Below are 19,955 nucleotides of genomic sequence, written 5' to 3'. Positions count from 1 at the left end.
TCGTCATCGTTCCACCCGTAGAATGATGGGAAATTTGATATTGCAACTTCAGTGGTTCTAGATTTATTGAAGTCTTATATCACAGATCAAAAGACTCAATGGGAAAAGTACCTACCTTTGGTGGAATTTGCCTATAATAACACGATCCACTCTTCGACGGGGAAGGCGCCATTTGAGATTGTTGAAGGTGATGCGAAGGTTCCACCCTTCCTAAGCACGAAAGACAAGATTTTTGAAGCGGATGAATATACGCGAGACTTAGATACGGCTTTTGTGAAGGTTCGCGAGACTTTGCAGAAGTCTCAAGAACGACAGAAAAAGGCAGCGGATCGCCATCGTCGTGACTTGAAATTGAAGGAGGATGATTGGGTGCTCTTACATTTTGAGAAGGCACGCCTGAGAAAGAAGAAGGGAAAGGAGAGGCTTTTTCCAAAGCTTAGTATGCGATACTACGGACCTTTCCAGATCACTAAAAAGATAAATGATGTCTCCTTCCAACTGAAACTGCCAAATACTTGGAGGATTCACAATGCATTTCATGTGAGTCTCTTGAAACCTTTTAAAGGTGATGTGCCTGATGATGGGGAGCCTGATGAGCAACCCGAAGTGGAAGAAAACGAGGAGATCCTTGTTCCTGAACAGATTTGGCACATAAGGATACGAAGAATAAAGGTAAAGTCCAAAGGCGGTTCTTGGTTAAGTTTAAGAACTATCCTGCATTGGATGCGAAGTGGATGGAGGAGGAGGACCTAGCAGATATTCCTCAAATTGTGAAACTTTACCTCTATGCTTTTGGTTTAGCATAGTCTACTCCAAATGGAACCCAGAATTCAGCTTGGCTGGAGATCTGGTGCAGTGGGATGGACAAGAGGGGAGTCACTCCGCTCCTTTGTCAACAGATGCCTTGATTTAGATACTAGAGTCACTGATATCTCTTTGAGCTTCAGAGATACTGAAAGCTGACAATATTCTGTTGTATGACTTTATGAAATGGAATTCCTGATTATGGTACTGATTTGTTCTTGACTTCTTTTAAGTGCAGGAACTGATAGACGAAATGACTACAGCATTTTGGTCTGATTGATCTCGAATAGACATGGTTGCAATAGGGGTTAGTCAATCGGACATCGATGAGGTCTCGATTGGATCTATATGCGATTGCTAGCTACATTGCCGATAAATCATGGTCTAAGATCCGAATGAATGTTGAATGTCATGTGATGTCCTGTGATGTCTAGTGATGTCCTGTGATGTCATATGATGTGACTGTCGATTGGTACATGTGCTAGATGTGTGTTCCTAGTACGTAGGTACTGACAGTCAGTGTCTGCTAAGACGGTTTATGGTCTCTGTCTGTTTTGCAGGCGTAATCGAGGGCGATAACAATGCTTTCAAGAGGGGGGTATGTCACAAAGTGATGACGTGGCTACCGAGAGCAGAAACCCTAAAACCTGCATAACCCCAAAAACCCTAACCCTAACCCTAAAACCTGTCCTAAACCCTGACCCTAGCAGCATAACAGATTTTCGTGAAACGCGCTGGATGATGACATGGCACAATTTCCGGATTTTGCGGCGTTTTTTTAGCTTTTCAGCAATGGCAGTTTGCTGCTTTTGCTCTACGCACTTTGTGTGAGAGAGAGAGAGAGAGAAAAAGACATTGCTTTATTTTCAATTGAGAGAGAGCCTGTGAGAGGAAAAAGAGTTGCTTTTAACTGGAATTTTTTGAGCCTCTGCTTTTGGCATCCCTTGTAAACTTTAAATAAGCGGAGAGGGTTCTCACTCTAGAGAGTATCTGGACGCAGAGTCTGAGAGTGGAACCCTAACCGCTCTCTTGTACTTTGACATTGATTAATACATAAAGAAATACCAAAAGGGGCGCCAGTCTTTGGGGCCAATATCTCTAGGCACGGAACTCCACCGGGCCAGTGCAAGTCTATTGTGATCTGTGAATTGTTTTGAAGTGGTTATTTGGTGCTGTCGTGATTGATTCTTGACTTGGAGTGTCCAAATCTGTTACAAAAGCCAATTGTTTTCTAGGCCAGAGTTGACAGCACAGATTTATGAGAAGGAGCTTTTTGCAGTGATCCATGCTCTTACTCAGTGGTGACATTACTTACTCGGAGCCGATTTTACGGTTTTCATTGATCATTAGAGCTTACGCTACTTCTTGTCACAGAAGCAGCTTTCGGAAATGCAGATCCGGTGAGCTAACATCTTGTCACAGTTTCACTTTCAGATTGTCCATGCTCATGGACAGAAGAACTTGGTGGCAGATGCTTTGTCTCGGAAGCCACTAGTCTTGGCTATTTTCCGCTAGTGTTGGGTATTTCCGCGATTCATCATAGAAGCTTCAAGGACATGGTTGACCAGTACGCCACATATCCAAATTTTTCAAATGTGTTCACTCGAATACGGAATGAGGAGGTAGTAGCGGGATATTCAATACGGGATGGCTACTTGATGAAGAAAACGATGTTGTGCGTTACACAGTCGTTGAGGGAAAAGGTTTTGATTGAGTGCCATTGTCCACCTTTTACGGGTCCCGCGGCATCGACACCACCTTGAAAGGTGTGGAGCGTTACTTCTTTTGGCCGAGACTCAAGAAGGATGTGGACGACTTTGTACGCAATTGCTTGGTATGCCAAAAGGTCAAGTTTGACAGACATAAAGCACAAGAATTGTTGCAGTCTTTACCCATTCCCACCCGCCCCTGGGAAAGTATTGCTATGGATTTTATTTTTGATCTCCCGAAGACATAGAGTGGGCATGATGGCATTCGAACTATCATCGATAGATTTAGCAAGCAAGCTCACTTCATTCCAATGAAGAAAACAGTCAAGCCGGATTATTTAGCGAGATTGTTCATTGCATAGATTTTCAGATTACATGGCATGCCTGATACAATAGTCTCTGACAGAGATCCCCGATTCACGAGTTTGTTTTGGAAGGCTATTTGAAAGAACATTGGCACACGGTTGCAATTCTCGTCATCTTTCCACCTACAGACAGATGGGCAATCTGAGATTGCAAATTCAGTCTTACTGGATTTATTGAAGTCTTACATTTCTGATCAGAAGACTCAATGGGAAAATTTTTTGCCCTTGGTGGATTCGCCTACAATAATACGATCCACTCTTCGACGGGGAAGGTGCCATTTGAGATCATTGAAGGTGCTCCGAAGGTTCCACCCTTCCTTAGCACGAAAGATAAAATTTTTGAAGCCGACCATTACACGAGGGACTTGGACACTGCATTTGCCAAGGTCCGGGAGGCTTTAGCAAAATCTCAGGAACAACACAAGAAGGCAGCAGATCGACACCGTCTCGATTTGAAATTAAAGGAAGACGATTGGGTGCTCTTACATTTTATTAAGGCACGCTTAAGAAAGAAAAAGGGAAAGGAGCAGCTTTTTCCAAAGCTTAGCATGAGGTACTATGGCCCTTTCCAGATAAAAGAAAAGAGAAATCATGTCTCCTTTAGACTGAAGCAGTCCGATACTTGGAAGATTCACAATGCTTTTCATGTGAGTCTATTGAAGCTTTTTAAAGGCGATGTGCCCGATGATGGGGAGCCAGATGAGCAACCCGAAGTGGAGAAAATCAAGGAGATCTTGTTCCAAAACAGATATTGGCACACAAAGACAGAAAGATTAAAGGTAAAGTGATTAGGCGGTTCTTGGTTAAGTTCAAGAACTATCTTGCATTGGATGCGAAGTGGATGGAGGAGGAGGACCTAGCAAATACTACTCAGATTTTGGAACTTTACCTTGAAGCATTCGTTTTAGCATAGTCTACTGCGATAGAACCCCGATTTCAGCATGGGTGAATCTAGTGCAGCGGGTTTGCACAAGAGGAGAGTCACTCCGCTTTTTTGTCAACGGATTACCCCGATTTTGAATGGAGTCACTGATGTCTCCCTTTGGGTTTCAGGGATACTAATGGGCTGACAGTATTCTGCTGTATAACTTTATGAACTGGAATTTCCGAAAATGAAAATGATTGATTTGTACTTGACTTGTTTTAGTGCAGGAACTAAAAGACGAAATGATTGCAGCATTTTGGTCTCATAAATCTCTATAGAAATGATTGCAATAAGGATTAGTTAATCGGGCATCCATGAGATCCCGAATGGATCTAGATGCTATTACTAGATATGTTGCCGATTAATCATGGTCTGAGATTTAAAATAAATTTGTATGTGATTTGTCATGTGATGTCCTCTGATGTTCAGTGATGTGACTGTCGATTTGTACAAGTGCTAGATGTGTTGTGTCTAGTGCATCGGTACTAACAGTAAGTGTCTACTAAGACAGCATATGGCCTCTGTCTGTTTTGCAGGCGTAATCGAGGGCGATTACAATTCTTTCAAGAGGGGGGTATGTCACAAATTGGTGACGTGGCAGGCCCCCGAATACACACACAGCCCTTACCGACGTGGAAGCAACCCGTGAAACGTGCTGGGCTGATGACGTGGTAGATCTCCGGAAATCGCGCCGATAGGCTTACATGGCAGGCCGGATCTCCGGCTTTTCCGCTGACATGCTGATGTGGCAGTGTACGGATGCCCGTAATTTGCGTTGGCTGCTTTTTGCTGGCAGATTTTGGAGCAAAGTTTTTGACTTTAATAAACTTTTGAGTTAAACTTTTGGGGCTCTCCTTTTGGGGAAACCTTGTAACAACAAGTAGGTCTTTTGGGCCTCATTACTCTGAGCATCTGGACGCAGAATCTGAGTGTGAGTTCCCAGGGACTCTTGTACTTTGCACACAAATTAATATAAAAAAAGATACCGAAAGGGGCACTAGTCTTTGGGGCCAATACCGAGCCGTGTCGTCTTTTGTGAACTGTTTTGAAGTGAATCTCTGTTGTGTCGCGGTAGAATCTTGACTTGGGGTGCCCAAGTTTGTTACAAGGATCATGATTCCTGGGGACGTAGTTAGCAATCGCATCTAGATCTACATCGGACCTCATCGATGTCGATTTAACTAATCCCATATCGCGATCACGTCCATAGGTTTTGTTTTGATCTAGGATCATGATTCCTGTCAACATATTTGGCAATCGCATCTAGATCTATCCCAGATCTCACCAATGTCAGATTGGCTAATCCCATTTTACGATCATGTCCATAGATTTCCGAGACCAAAACGCTGCAGTCATTTGGTTGACGTTGCATTTCTATCAATTAATATCCCGAACGCTGAGGTGGCCCGTACTCCGGATCTGCTAATCCGTTTGAATTTACCGTGATGTCTCCTGTTTCCAAAATGTCAGGAGGGTTCGTCTGATTCTTGCGAGATTTGTCGTTTGAATCCATGTGTGCCACGATAAGAGGATCGGATTTCCCGGTAGAAAAGAAATCGGCCGTGCTCTGATACTACTGTCACAATCTTGGACACCCCAAGACGACAATCCGACACGACACACGAGAGAATCACTTAGAATTACTTCAATACTTTAAAACTTGAGTTGACACGACCCGGCATAGTTCCGTGTCTAGAGGTATTGGCCACAAAACTTGGCGCCCCTTTTAGTATTTCTTTATTATATTAGTGCTTGAGCAAAGTACAACTCCCGAAGGGGTTCTATACTCTCAGACTCTCTGTCGAGAGGCCCTGAAGAGTGAGGGCCATTGGGTCTTTTTATTCTTACAAGGGATGCCCCAAAAAACAGAGCCCCAAAAGCAAGGAGTCCCAAAAGCAACTGGTCAAAAATCTGCAAGCAAAAGCAGCCACGCAATATGCGGAAAATCAGCCACGTCATCATGTTGTCAGTGCTTTTTGTGGAGGGCCGTACAGACTGCTACGTCAGCATGCTGTCAATGCAAATTGTGGGAGGCCACACAGGCTGCTATGTCATTAGCCGTATTATCCTAATGCCAGGTCAGCAGCCGTATTGCCACGTCACAGCAGCAGACACAGATGGGGGATTCTGCTCTGCCACAGAGGGACTCCACTAAAGCCCCCTTGCCGACCCCGCAAAACCCACCATCCAACTTGCTCTTTCGCCGACAGAGCAAACGAGTTTAGAGACAAAGGTGGCGCGCTTCCAGGCCACCTCTGTTTTCTGCAAGATTCTCGGCACCATACCCAGCAGAGGGGAGGGCGTGATCTCCTCCAAGCCCACCTTCTCGCAGAGATGGCAAGATCTTCGATGTTCAGCTTCTTGGACGTGGCTACTACCAGATAGAGTTTGAGACTCCTGAGATGGCATCCAAGGTCATTGCAATGAGCCCCCTGGCTATCCAAGCAGTTCGAGCACACTTTCGACAGTGGCGCCATGGTTTCGACCTAGCTGCTGATGTTCTTGTCGAGGAGGCAATTATGAACCAAGTGAAAGACCTCTTGGAAAAGGGTCTTGTCCAGCCTAGTACTTCACCGTACTGCTCTCCAGTGTTGTTGGGTTTAAAGAAAGACGGATCTTGGAGAATGTGCATCGATTATAGAGCTCTCAACAGAATCACCATCAAGAACAGATTTCGGATTCCTAGGATCGATGATATACTTGACCGATGATATACTTGACCAACTACAGGGATCCTCGTGTTTTAGCAGGACCGATTTGAAGAGCAGATATCATCAGATCCGAATCGCACCGAGAGATGTCTACAAGACAGCCTTTCAGACGACTTTTGGGTTATTTGAGTTTTTGGTGATGCCTTTTGGCCTAACCAATGCTCCTGCGACATATAACCGGACGATGGACATGATTTGTTCGAGAGTACAGACTATTTGTTGGCACTTTGTTTGACGACATCATTGTTTTCTCCAAGGATGAGACAAAACATAGAGAACATCTGCTTCAGGTCTTTCAAGCATTACGAGATTACAAGTTGGTGATTAATGTGAAGAAAAGTGAATTTTTCCTTCCAGAGATACACTTTTTGAGACACATTGTCTCAGCAGCAGGAGTGCAGATGGACCCGGCCAAGATAGAGACTATCGATTGGCGAGATTTGAAGAATGTCCATGAAGTTAGAAGCTTCTTGGGCTTGTGTTCGTACTACAGGCGGTTCATTTGAAAGTTTGCAGAGGTTTGCTTCCCCTTTGCATATTGTGACACAGAAAGAAGTCCCTTTCTCGTGGGGACCCACAGAGGTGACTGCCTTTCAGACATTGAAAGAGAAATTGACAACATGACCAATTTTCACTTTGCCGGACTTGCAGAAGTCATTTGAAGTATATTGTGATGCTTGTGGTTGTAGTCTGGGCGTGGTCTTAATGCAAGAAGGCCACGTCATTGCCTACGAGAGCCGATTGTTCTCAAGGCCAAAATTGACTGCACAGATCTATGAGAAAGAGCTTTTGGCGGTTATCCATGCTCTTACTCAGTGGTACTAGATTTATTGAAGTCTTATATCTCGGATCAAAAGACTCAATGGGAAAAGTATTTACCTTTGGTGGAATTTGCCTACAACAATACGATACCCTCTTCGACGGGGAAGGCGCCATTTGAGATTATTGAAGGTGCTACAAAGGTTCCACCCTTCCTAAGCACGAAAGACAAGATTTTTGAAGCCGATGAGTACACGCGTGACTTGGACACAGCTTTTGCCAAGGTCCGCGAGGCTTTGCAGAAATCTCAAGAAAGACAGAAAAAGGCAGGAGATCGCCATGGTCGCGATTTGAAATTGAAGGAGAACGATTGGGTGCTCTTACGTTTTGAGAAGGTACGCCTAAGAAAGAAAAAGGGAAAGGAGAGGCTTTTTCCAAAACTTAGTATGTGGTACTACGGACCTTTCCAGATCTTTAAAAAGATGAATGATGTCTCCTTCCGATTGAAGCTGCCTGAAACTTGGAGGATTCACAATGCTTTTCATGTGAGTCTTCTGAAGCCTTTTAAAGGCGATGTGCCCGAAGATGGGGAGCCTGATGAGCAACCCAAAGTGGAAGAAAACGAGGAGATCCTTGTTCCAGAACAGATATTGGCACATAAGGACAAAGATATTAAGGGTAATGTGAGAAGGCGGTTCTTGGTTAAATTCAAGAACTATCCTGCGTTGGATGCGAAGTGGATGGAGGAGGAGGACCTAGCAGATACTCCTTAGATTGTGAAACTTTACCTTGAAGCTTTTGGTTTAGCATAGTCTATTCCAAATGGAACCCCGAATTCAGCACCAGGTATGCCCAAGAAGAGAGTTACTCCGCTCCTTTGTCGACAGATGCCTTGATTTTTTATACTAGAGTCACTGATGTCTCTTTGAACTTCAGGGATACTGTGAGCTGACAGTATTCTGCTGTATGACTTCATGAAATGGAATTCCCGATAATATGAAACTGATTTGTTCTTGACTTGTTTAAGTTCAGGAACTGATAGACAAAATGACTACAACATTTTGGTTTGAATGATCTCGATAGACATGGTTGCAATAGGGATTAGTCAATCGGGCATCTATGAGGTCCTTAGTGGATCTAGATGCGATTGCTAATTGCATTGCCGATAAATCATGGTCTGATTTCAACAAAACCCCCAAAATTTCTCTAACGAATCTGTCCCAATTGCATTAATACAAAGTAGGAGCAAATTCTGCAAAATTTCAGCAAATTTTGCAAAAGCCCCAAATTTTCCAGGTTCGAACGTGCACAAATGCCAATGAAAATGACTCAGTCAAGTGAAATTTCCCTTGAACATGAAAAGCTCCAAAATTTATGAAGCTTCTATGCACCAAACCTGCAATTTTTGATGCAGATTATGCTGTTGTGGAAGAACAACACAGGCTGAAATTTCCCGTGTAAGTAGGGTTCAAGCTTGATCTGCGTGAAAAGACTTGGCCTTTTGTGACCCGAAAACCACCTTCTTGTGCAACCTTTTGATTTATGTTGGCGCAAACCAATGCTTTGATGCCAGTTTGAAGGGAGCGCAGGAAGTTGCAGGTGGTAGTGCAGGATGAAGTGAAAGTTAACAAGTATTTGATGATGATGGTACGATCATGGCCAGTGCAGCTCTTGGCCAAGAAGGAAGACGTTAAACGGGAGGTAAAATACATTGAAGGTTGTACACAGTTTTTCAGAATTTTGAGTTCTGCTGTGGCACATCACACAAAGGAAACAGCCATAATTTCTACATGTCTGCAAGCTCTGTGTGACTCTATTTGTTCACAATAAAAATTCTCATTATGAGTGAGATATTCCTATTCGGTTTCATGTTCGAGCTTGTGTTCCCAATGGCCTCGCAACGTTCTGTGGCGCAGGGGCAGGATCACATGTTGAAAGAGAATGTGCTGCTGTTTGCCAATGCTCTCTCCAAGCAGTTTCGTGGAGTCTCCATCAATGCTGAGATTGAATATGGCAAGGGTGGGGAGGCCAAAGGAGGAAAGGAGTGCTGATCAGAATTTGTTGTTGCCAGTTCCAGTGTAATATATTGGACTCGGGGCCTCAGTAATTATCATCAAATGGCTCTTTAGCTGATGTCACTCAGAATGTGGTAGTTGACATAGCCCCCTCCCTTTTGGGTAAGGGGGGTTTCAATATACACCACCTTATAGGAACCTTTCCAAAAAAACATAAATAAAGTGAGCTTCAAGGAGAGGAAGAAAACTCCATCGACCCAAATTTTGATATAGATAGATCTGCTGGGGGATGATGTTTTAGTCATTTCCCAAGCGAAGTAACTCATCAAGTTTATAAAAAAGGCCATTTAGCGTCGTGCTTGGCATGTATCATATAACAGCTTGTTGAGACCTTGGTTGAATAGGGACTGAAGGAGACCAATCTCAATCACCTTGCCTTTTAAATTTGGACAAATAGAGGAAAATTTTCACCAGCCCCTAAGGATGAATCTCGCGAAAATGCATGAATTTCAACATTTGCAATAGCCTCCTACAATCGATGTGTCTTATATTAAGTTATGTAAGGTAAAGAGAAACATGATGAAAGTATCTTGTCTCAACTTTGTATATGGCTGTTTTTTTGAAGCCTGATGATATAAGGTTGAGAGACCATTAATTGACATGAGCTTGGCTTGTAATTTAGGTGCATGGATGGTTGAGCTCGTGTATGCACACTTGTGTGTATGTACGTACGCACTCGAGACGTTCACCTATAAGAAATCATCTATATAATATGGGTTCAAGGGGTGGTGTATTATTAACATATACCTTACAACATTTTGGTAGCTTGTGATATGGCACTGCCAACCAATGGAATAGGAGAAGAGGTCATACAGCAAAAGACCTCTTCATGGTGGAAATCTGGGGTAGTGTGCGGAATTGTGCACGTGGCAATTTCACTCACAAGAAGAGCTTTTGGGCAGATTTTATTTAGCAATTGGATTTTGCATAGTTATCAAAGCAGCTGACCTTTTTGGAAAGTTTTTAAAAGCTTAAGATTTGGATCCTATTTTCAGGATGCTTCTAAAGCTTGCATTTAGACCCTAGGGTCTTTTAAGTACCGAGTCCTAGCCTCAGTTGTAAGTTTGATCAAGTGCATTAGTGTACACAATTGTAAATTTTTTATGACCTAAAAAGAAAAATTGACAAGAGGATTTGACTTGAGGGTCAATACTCCGTCTCATCTACTAGTGCAAAGTGTTGTCTTGTCGTCTCAATTTCTGGCTGTTCTATTTCAGTTTGGGTGAGATTGCATTATCCGATCGGTGGGGGTTGCATAGCTACCACTTGTCTGTATGGTTTCGATATACCGTGAGCGGGGGAGAGTGTCTTTGGCAAATTTGATGGTTACATAGCTAGCACTTGTCTATATGGTTTCGATACACTGGCAAAGATGGAGAGAGCCTTTGGCAGATTTGTGTAGGCCTCCTACAACATTTTCATGTTTGAGCATGTTATCATTTGATGAATCCGGTGGTTGTCATTTGATGAATCCGGTGATTGTATGTGTATTTTTCTCCATAGTCTAGCACAAAGGGTCACAAGCCCCACATTGAGAGAGAGAGAGAGAGAGAGAGAGAGAGAGAGTATTGTTGACGCTTCTGAATCTGGCGTTCTCCCCCTTCACTTGGTTGCCGCCTTTGTGTTTTGATATTCTCACTTGTTTTTGTGTGTGCGAGCGAGCTTGTATGTTTCGTTAGCTTGCTGCTTGTTTCTTTCTTGTCTGTTGGTATCTGGTGGGTGGCTATGTTCTTGGGTGGTTTGGTGAGAGGTGGGCATGGGCCAGTAAGCCTCGTCTTCAGCTTCTTTTTGCTAGTTGATAAAGGCATATCCATGTTGATAGCTGACAAAGATGGTTTAAATGAAAGCTCTTGAAATTGGTCTTCCAAAGGTTCATTGTCAAGCGTCTCTATGCACACAAGTTATCTAATGCATGAAGGTGTTGCTGAATAATATGAACCATAGATGAGGTAGTTAACTTCAATACATGTGGTGGACACTACGAAGTCACCTTGGCACGTGAAGAGTACGCATCCTTGCTTAACACCAATAGTGCAAGCTATGGTCTTTGACATACCTCCTAGCATCAAACTTTCCGAAATTCCCACTCATATAATGTAGAAATGCCCATGTTGTATCCAATGGTATTTTAGGTGACTTTAACACTAGTCCTAACAAAAAAAAAAAAAAAAACACTTTTGTGGCTTTAAAAGGCTTTCTTAAAATAAAAAAAAACACCAACAGCTATTTAGATGTCTAAACAGAAAACCCCCTGAAGGAAATACACTCCAACACAGTATGAATTGAAAAAAAAAAATGTCAGGAAAATAAATCACAAGTTGAAGTAGTCTTTGCATGGCCATTCTAAGGACTAATTTTGTAAAATGTGTATAATTTTACTATATTGACTCAATCGTAGACCATTTTATTTTTGAACAGAAAACTTCTTTGAAAAATCACTCAATAAGCATGTAATGGGTCTCACACTTTTATGTTGCTTTCATAATGATTGACAACATTTACTACTCGCCCAAGTTTAAGTAGTATATTGCAATTTTACGCGAATAGGCTCTTTTTAAAACAAATAAAATCTTCATTTAGTATTTTTGGGTCAAATGTGATTCTTAGATTCTTAGACACATCGTAACAATATGCTCAAGAAGTTTCATGAAGTTTTTATGTCATATGCAAAAGTTTATGCTTAAAATACTAGAGCCACTTTTGTGGCATATTACGAGATTAGTGTTACGTGTTGGAACGACGTGTCCAGTGCCCGTTGATTTGCAGGGACAGGCATACAACACGTTCTGGAACGCTAACCAAGGTGAAGTAGCACAAGAAAAGAAAAAATAAGCTGCTCAATTATAGAGAACAAAAAACAAGTAAGTCTTTGATCGAAACTAATAGGAAGTTTCTAAAGAGAATTAAAAGCCAATTTTATATGACTTCGTGGTGAACATGATCTACAAAGGTCTCTTCCATTCCCGTGTGAATATACCAAGCATTGTATCATGGCTCTACGGAACTCCACAAAGCACCAATATAAATTTCTCTTCCTCGCCCTGGTATGATCATGCATTGTCAATGGTGAAACTTGCATGTCCTAGTGATCTCAAGTCCTCATGCTCAGCATATAAACTAGGCTCTTGCTCAAGCATTGCTCCATATAGTTTGTGGCCAACCATGATCGTCGTATAGTTGCTCGGATCGAGCATTTTCCCTGCTTTGCAAATCAACGTGATGATGTGCATTGTCCACTCAATGGAAAAACCCTTAGCTAGTGCCGTATTGAACGAATGTGCAATGAAAGGGGCAAGTGGTTCACAACATAGATAACATGCTTCCCCCTATAAGTCCATGTGCTCGGCTCGTCACCCATGTCGAAGGCAGTATATGGCTTACTTTACCATCGAGTGGGTAAAGAAGCTCTAGTGGTGGGCCGAGGCTCTTGTGGATATGGCAGCATGGTACAATCCCGGCCATGAAACTACAGCCATCTTAGCAGCAGTCAAAAATTCTACAGCAAGTCCATGCTTGTCAGGTTCACACCACTGGAAACATGTGGCAATATGGAATTGTGGCTTAGTTAGATGATTTAATAGAGATGGTCATTGGGGCATGCACCAAAACGGTTCCAACATTTTGAAGAGATGGCTTTCATGTTGTAGAAATTGCATATTATTTTAGCATTGTGCTAAAGTTGAACTACCGTATGATGGGTAGGAGATAATATGATATCATCTTAGAAGCTCTATAAGGGTGGGACGTACTGTGAAATCATTGGGCATTTGGTCACTATGAGAGTTGGTATGCAAGGCAACATGTAGGAATGTAAATTACTTATTTGTTGTGAGAGGGTGCCTTCTAGCTTTTACAACTTGCATTGCCATAGAATGCTTTATACAATACCATAATTTTTTTGGGACTTATCTGATTGGGGAACCTTACTATTGGGCCCTTTCAAGTGGATTAAAGCATGATTCGGTTTTTCGAGCTTCCCAAACGCACTATCTACTATGAGACTTCGTCATTATTGTCATTGGTATGCACTATGATAAATGATCTTGGATTGTGCTAGATTCTCAAGTTTCTATGGTATTTCATTGCATTCGATGGTCTTGTGCTCCTCGGTATTGTTTGAAGTGTCATATGTAGGTTGTTTTTAGTAGGCCGTCTAATCCGTCTATGGAATCCTTGGGAGGTCCGAATCGTATTATTCCATGCTTCCGTACCTGTCCGAGTCCAAATGGAAAAACTATGTGTAAGAGTATTGTTAAGTATGGAGCCTGATTTACCCCTTGTAATTTTTAGTATTAAAAGCGCACATTTATAAGGCCCCTGTTATGAGGAGAAGCCATCGTGCGTGAAGAAAAATCACTCGCCGCAAATTAAAAAATTCACGCCCGTTGGAATGTTCCTTTTTTCCGGAATATTATGGTCGAACGACGACCGAAAAGTGGTCGAAAAACGGCCAGTCGGTTGGTCGGTGGTCAATAGTCAATGGCCAGTGGCTGGTGGTCAAAAGTCAATGGCTGGTGGCTGATTTCAAGGCAGACTTGTCTTCTCAAGGACGGCCACACATGAGCACTTTGGAGATTCCAACTTGGACTTGTCTACACAAAGACGGCTACACACGGCTGTGAGAGGGAAACCCTTTTGGCCTATAAAAGAAAGCCCCTTTTACACACAGAAGTATTGTGGTGCATTGTGAAGTTGATGCAACAAGGTGTGTGTGAGGTGGTGAGAGTGAAGCAAGATGGGAGCTCTATTAAGGGTATAATCCCTTTGTAACCTACTTCTTGTTTGAAGTACTAAAGCCATTGAGTGCCTATTTTTACATGGATGTAGCCCACATTGGGTGAACCACGTATCTCTCTCTCTCTCTCTCTCTCTCTCTCTCTCTCTCTCTCTCTCTCTCTCTCTCTCTCTATAATATCTCGTGCGTGAAAATTATCTCTCTCCATTAAGTAAGCTATCGTAATATCTACTTAGCTACGTTCTATTTCTTAACAATTGGTATCAAAACAAGGTTTGCTCATAGCTAAAGTATCTCAAGGAAAGGATTCCTTGAATTGAGTGGGAGTAATGGCAGAGGAAGGAAAGCTCAAGATCGAGAAGTTCAACGGCAAAAACTACCAACACTGGAAGATGTAGATTGAAGACTATCTCTACCAGAAGGACCTTTATTTGCCACTGGGCGGTCTTGTAAAGAAGCCCGCAACAATGGCAAATGAAGCATGGATTGTCCTTGATCGAAAGGCACTAGGAACAATCCGGCTAAGCTTGGCGTTAATGGCGGCCTTCAACATTTCGGAGATGAAGACCACGGAGGACTTGATGAAGTCACTTGACGGCCTCTACAAGAAACCATCAGCATCAATAAGATATTTCTCATGAAACGCTTGTTCAATCTAAACATGACAAATAATGGTTCAGTTGCAGAACACCTAAACGACTTCTACACCAACATAAGTCAAATATGGTCAATGAAAGTCAATTTTGATGATGAAGTGCGAGTCCTACTTATATTATCGTCTCTACCGGATAGTTGGGACAGCTTTGTGATAACTCTATCTCTGACACAAAGACTCTTTAGTTTGATGATATTGTGGGTGTTTTCCTAAGCAAAGAAATGTGAAGGAGAAGCACAGGTAAATCATCTAGTGCTACACTGTCACCGAAAACGAGGGGAAGATCAAAGAAGAGATTCAAAAGCCAAAAGGATTGTGATCTCTCAAGGCAGAGCAAATCATGCACAAAGTGAGTTCTTGAATGTTGGAATTGCGACAATAAGGGCCACGTCAAGAAGGATTGTTGATCCAAGAAGAAGAAGGAGTCGGAGTCTCAAGACAACAAGCCAACATCGAAGGCTAATGTGGCAGGTAAAGTAGAGCAAGACGCTCTAATTCTCTCTTAGACAATGTGTCTAATTCCTGGATAGTAGATTCCAGAGCTTCATTTCATGCAACACCACACAAGCTACATTTCCAAGATTACAGCAAAGGTAATTTTGGGTATGTATACTTGGGAGATAATGAAGCATGTGAAATTGTTGGCAAAGGTACAGTTTGTGTCAAAACTGCTAATGGAAATGAATGGAAGCTTAAAGATGCTAGACATGTTCCTTCTCTTCGTAAAAAATTGATCTCTACAGGACAATTGGACGATGAAGGTCACAATATTGCATTCAAAAACAAACTTTGGACGATCTCAAAGGGATCGTTGGTGGTTTTCAAAGGAGAAAATGTTGGTACACTTTACTTGTGTACCCTCAACACGCAATCTTCAGCTTGTGCAATAGCTACATAAGTTGAGAGTGCAGTGTGGTACTACCGGCTTGGTCATGTGAGTGCCAAAGGAACGCAAATCCTTCAATCAAAGAAGCTTCTACTAGGTTTGAAAAAAGTGGCTTTAGAGTTCTCTGAAGATTCTGTTTACGGTAAACAAAAGATAGTAAAATTTCAAAAGGCAAAAAATGAAAGAAAAAATAAAAACTTAAATTGGTTCATTCCGATGTTTGGGGTCCTGCAAGTACACCATCCCTTGGTGGCTCGTTGTACTATGTAACATTCATAGATGATGCAACTAGGAAAACATGGGTTTATGTAATGAAGAATAAATCTGATGTGTTTTCCATATTTCAAAGGTGGAAAGCCTTTGTGGAGAATGAAGTAGGTACCAAGGTTCAGATCCGACAATGGAGGTGAATATTGTTGTCAAGCTTTTGAAAGCTTCTGTTCTAGCAATGACATTTGGAGGCAAAGGACAACTCCAAGGGTACCTCAATAAAATTCTAGAAAGGATGAACAGAACAATCATGGAGTGAGCACGAAACATGCGGCTACATGCAAGCCTATCGCTTGAGCTTTGGGCCAAAAGCAGTAAGTACATATGTGTACTTAATCAACCAGTCACCCTCAACAGTGCTAGATGGTGGAGGTCTAGAAGAGGCATAGACTGGTAAACTGATGAATTATGCATTTCTCAAGTGTTTGGGTGTGAGGCTTTTATGCACATAAATAGAATCTTAAGGTCAAAGCTAGATGCAAAGTCCAAAAAGTGTTTCTTCATTGGCTATGGAGAAGCTAACTTTGGGTATCGCCTATAGAATTCTGAAGATGGTAAAATCTTTAGTAGTAAGGATGTAATTTTCAACGAACAAAATATGTAGAAAGATTACTTGGAAAGAAAACAAACAAAAGATACAGGTGATGAGTACATGAAGCTTGAGGATGGTGAAGACTCAAGGAGTGCAAATGGTGACAACGTGCAACAACGTCAACGGAATGAGGAGCCTCAATCTATGTCCCAAATATATACGAGAGAAAGTCCTGCTTGATCAATATCCTAGCTTCAAAGGATCCCACAATTCTTTCATTGAACAAGAGTTCAGACTGACCGCTTGTGCCCAGAGTGTGCACAAGACGACAAAGGTGAGGCCCAAAGCCCAAAGCCTTCATGACAACCTCAATGAAGGACCACAAATTTTGTCATATGCCTTGTCTAGGTCAAGTTGAATCAATATGCACTCCTGCTTCGTGAAGGCCACATACTCAATGCCAATCATTACTGCCAAAATATTGTCGTATATTGACCTCCCTATGATGAACCCGTGTTGATGTGGAGAGATAATCTTGTCCAAGAGGGGATCAATTCTAAGAGCAACTGCTTTGGCAATGATTTTATAAGCCACAGACATCATAGTTATATGGTGTCAGTGCTTAAGATGCGATCAACACACCTGCTTAAGAATAGGTTTAATGAGCCCTCTTTTCACAGAAAGATCCAACCACCGCTTGAAAAAAGCTTGATTAGCCATATATGTGATTGGGCCCTTGAGATCATCCCAGAACTCCTTGAAAAATTCAGTGGTTAGACCATCCCAGCCAAAGGATCTCTCCTTGTCGAGAGCATGTAACGCATGCCTGCATTCATCTTCCGAGAAGGCGAGCTCTAGATGATCTCTCGCTGGCCAATGATTTGGCTTAGATACTTCAACGTCATCTTAGCCATTTCATCCTGATTTTGCGTAGCATCTCCCTTCTCATCTTTGAGCGAGTGAATAAAGCCCCGACTTTTCTTGATTCTCAAGGTCCTAAAAAAACATACCCAATGAATTCACTCCCTCTCCCTCCTTCTTTCACTCGCCTTATCCCTTCACTCCCTCTCTCTCTCCCACTTTCCCTCTATCTCCCTCAAGCTAGACATGTATGGTGAGCACTAGTGCTCATCATACATGTCTAGCTTGAGGGAGATAGAAGAGAGTGAGAGAGCCCAACATAGAGAGAGAGAGAGAGAGCCCAACATAGAGAGTGAGAGAGCCCAACATAGAGAGAGAGAGAGAGAGAGAGAGAATCAAGGTTTTTTCTTTTGGTTGAAATTGCAAAGTTTTCTGTCTTTGCATTAACGTCTAAAGCAGAAGCTGGACAAGAAAAGTGATATTGATGCTACTGTCATATTTATTTACAATGGAGAAGCTATTGGCATTGGAAAAATATACAAGACTTCAAATTTTCCAAGCTTCATGGAAGCAGATTTCCGGCTGGATGTGTGTTGGGAGTCCCATCGATGCAATAGCTCCAATGACCAACAAAATTGGCAATATGGAGGGATGAGCTACCCACTAGGGCATGGAAACACTCACACAGTAAGTGAGCTAATTGTGGCAGCACAAATGGTTAACTCTATGAGGTGAGCTTCTCGGCCTATGGAGGAGCGAAGCCGCAATGAAGGGCAATCTCCATATCCACTACTCTTCACCTCTAATCAACCCAAACACACATACTACGATTGCAAGACGCACACAACACTAATCCTATCATGCAACACACTAATCGCAAGCACACACACACATAGATCTATCGAGCACCACACTCCAATCAAACCTACATGCACACACAAGCAAAAGAGGACAACCACACAAGATTAGAGAGGGATTAACCACTAATTAGTGTAGATCTAGCTAACCTAAGCATCATAGGCAATCATAAGAAGCATGAGAGAGGCATAGTGAAAGAGAATGAATCATTGATTAGTGTTAATCAAGTCTCATGAGCAAGGAGAAGCTCAAGGACTCCATATCCACACACCTCAAGAGCTCTCACCAAAAAGTGCTCTCAACAAATGAGCTTGAGAACCCTAATTTCTTTTACACACTACCTTATGTACCTAGGGTAAAAACATGCAATGTCCGGCCGCCTAAGGCCTTTAGGGCTCACCACTTATTGAATCTGCTACCTAGGCACAGTAACTGACCTATTCTTTACAGCTTGGAACTCCCATTGAGCCCGTAACGCATTAGAATTATTACAATGGCTTGAGATAAATCGAGAATTTACAATACGTGACCATTTTGGGAAACAGTAGAAAATGTGTAACTCTAATCTTTACTACTTCTTTGGATTAATCCTCGATGTGCATTCGTACATCTTCGGTCTTTAGCAGCTTCTGTTAACTGACGTTGACTCAATTAACATTCCCTCCTTCCGATTTTAGTGCTCGTCCTCGGGCACTGTTGAAAAGTGTCCTTGGAGGTTGTGGAAGGTTTTGATTGATTGTTGATGGACTGATCGACTTCATTTTGTCGTTGAATTTGTTGATGAGGTTCAATTTGATGTAGCACCTTCATTGGTCCAAAAAATATCTATTGTGAGAGATGATGTTGCATTTGTCGGTTTTAATAGCATAATGATGAGGCTTCTGTTTATTTATGAAAAGTATGTACAAGGGAAGTAGAATAATGAGGTTCTAAATTAGGGTCTAATACCTGGATGACCAAAGGGAAAAAATCCAATGGAAAAAAAGTGCCTTTGGGATACATGCATTATTGGGGTACTTATTAGCATTAAAAATATTAATAAAGTACTCAAGGGATTATTTGTTGATAGATATGGAATTAAAAAGCTAGCAAATATGAAAGGGTAGCATGATGGAACATTGGTTTGCATATTGTAGTCCACTCAAGGTGCATAGGTGGAAGCAAAAAAGAATGTCTAATGCATATGTCCAATGATGGGACATCCTATTTATGCATACACAAAAATGCATGGGAAATAATATGTTGTGCAAGAAAAATTTTGAGGGGTTATTCTAAAAGATGGTGTAGCTATAAAAGCATAATGGTTTTCGTTGACGAGGGTATGTGCTCTCATCTTACTATGCACTATGCATGAGTGTTGGACTCTACAATACTCCACCATTTGTAAGTTAATTGACTTCAACTCTTATGCTCATCTCATCCAGCATGAGCAACACGACTTAGATATGCTCAACTCTTCCAGCTTGAGCATAAGCCTAATAACTACGACTCTTAGCACATAGTTTAATATGACTTGAAGCTTTGGGACTAATGCTTTGCTCATTTGATGGCTCAACATCTCGACTCTGATTATGCCAAAGAGTGTTTTTTGCACCCTGGTGACTTGAATTGTTACATTCTTGTGCTTACTACAAACATTTATTCTGGTAAAAGTAAGCTTGAATCCTCAAAAAGAGGATTGCCGAAGGACCAAGTTGGCATTGAAGGTTTCTTTTGTCATACTTGTTTTATCTTCTTCGAATCTGCATTCTCATTGGTTGGGTTGTCCTTCTCTGATTGTGAAGACTTCATTATCTGTTTGATTCTCCAA

Source organism: Adiantum capillus-veneris, chromosome 9, assembly GCF_014529385.1.
Source record: "Adiantum capillus-veneris isolate H3 chromosome 9, ASM1452938v2, whole genome shotgun sequence".
Lineage (NCBI taxonomy): Eukaryota > Viridiplantae > Streptophyta > Polypodiopsida > Polypodiales > Pteridaceae > Adiantum > Adiantum capillus-veneris.
This window is presented reverse-complemented; position numbering follows the sequence as displayed.